The following is a 1248-nucleotide window of genomic DNA, read 5'->3' as shown; positions in this document are numbered from 1 at the left end:
TTTTATTTTTGCATTTAAGCTGGCTATCCGCACATAGGTCGGCCAATCAGATGCTCTGCTTTGTCCGTTGTCCAATGGAAGTGCAAATTATGGAAAGTAGGCCAATTGGTGTTACGTATTTGTCGGATATTTGTCGTATCACAAGTTTAAGTTTAAATATATATAATATATTGAACCAAATGGATTTCCCGAATTTCATTACTTGGTTCCAAAATTTCAATAATACTTTTAATACGTTTAATTATGCTACTAAAGAATTTACAACTGTGTTGATTTTTGAATATAAGATTAACCAGTTTGAATTGGTAAAAGGATGTGAGCCAGATAGTGATGGATTACTAAAATTCAGTGAAGACTTGATTAATTGGAGAAATGAAATCCTAGATGTATCTAATTTCGATTACTTTTGCAATAAGCTTCGTAAAAATGGAAAAACTTACTATAGAGCGCACAGTAATAATATTATTCGATACATAAATTGATGCATGATTTCTCAAAATTTGATACAATTGAATTGTTTGAAGATAATTATTTTGATAAATGTAATTATGGCGGCTTAGTCTACTATAAAGATGGTGTATATGATAATGTTCATACGTATGATAAGAAACAATCTTATCCGAATATACTAAATAGTCCATCATGTACGTTCCCAAACACACAAGGAGAAGAATGCAACATTTTCAAAATTCCTAAGTGTGGTTTCAGTTACGGCATTTATCATGTGCATGTAGTATCTAATGATGAACGATTCAATAAGTTATTTAGCTACAGCAAAGATAACCATTTACGCACACACAACTTTAAATTTTGTTATGAATATTTATAATAAGCACCATGGTGGTAATGTTCAATAAACATTTTTGTCAAATAAGGGCTTGAAGTACAAGGATAAGACTAAACTTATCGAGAGCTCCAAAGTCTTTAACAAATGGTATCATGCTTTAGTTGCATTAAAGACTAAATATCCATCCAATGAACTAGTTAAAAAGATGTTTAGTACGGCTTGGGGCGAGTTACAATCTAAAAATGTTATTATTAAGTCAGCAGATCAAATTGAGACTGAAAATATTCATTATGGTCAATCAATTGATGTAAATGACAATAGATACTTCCTCCGTTCCGGAAAGAAGTTTACCACATTTTTTACGGAGCATATTTTCATCAAAATTTATCGAAATCTGCTGCAATTGCGCTCATTGTGTTGATCCAGAACCAAGGAAGAAGCACGTATTTTTAGATTTTTTT

This window comes from Aphanomyces invadans (genome assembly GCF_000520115.1).
Source record: "Aphanomyces invadans strain NJM9701 unplaced genomic scaffold supercont1.9, whole genome shotgun sequence".
Lineage (NCBI taxonomy): Eukaryota > Oomycota > Saprolegniomycetes > Saprolegniales > Verrucalvaceae > Aphanomyces > Aphanomyces invadans.
Note: the sequence above shows the minus strand (reverse complement) of the source record.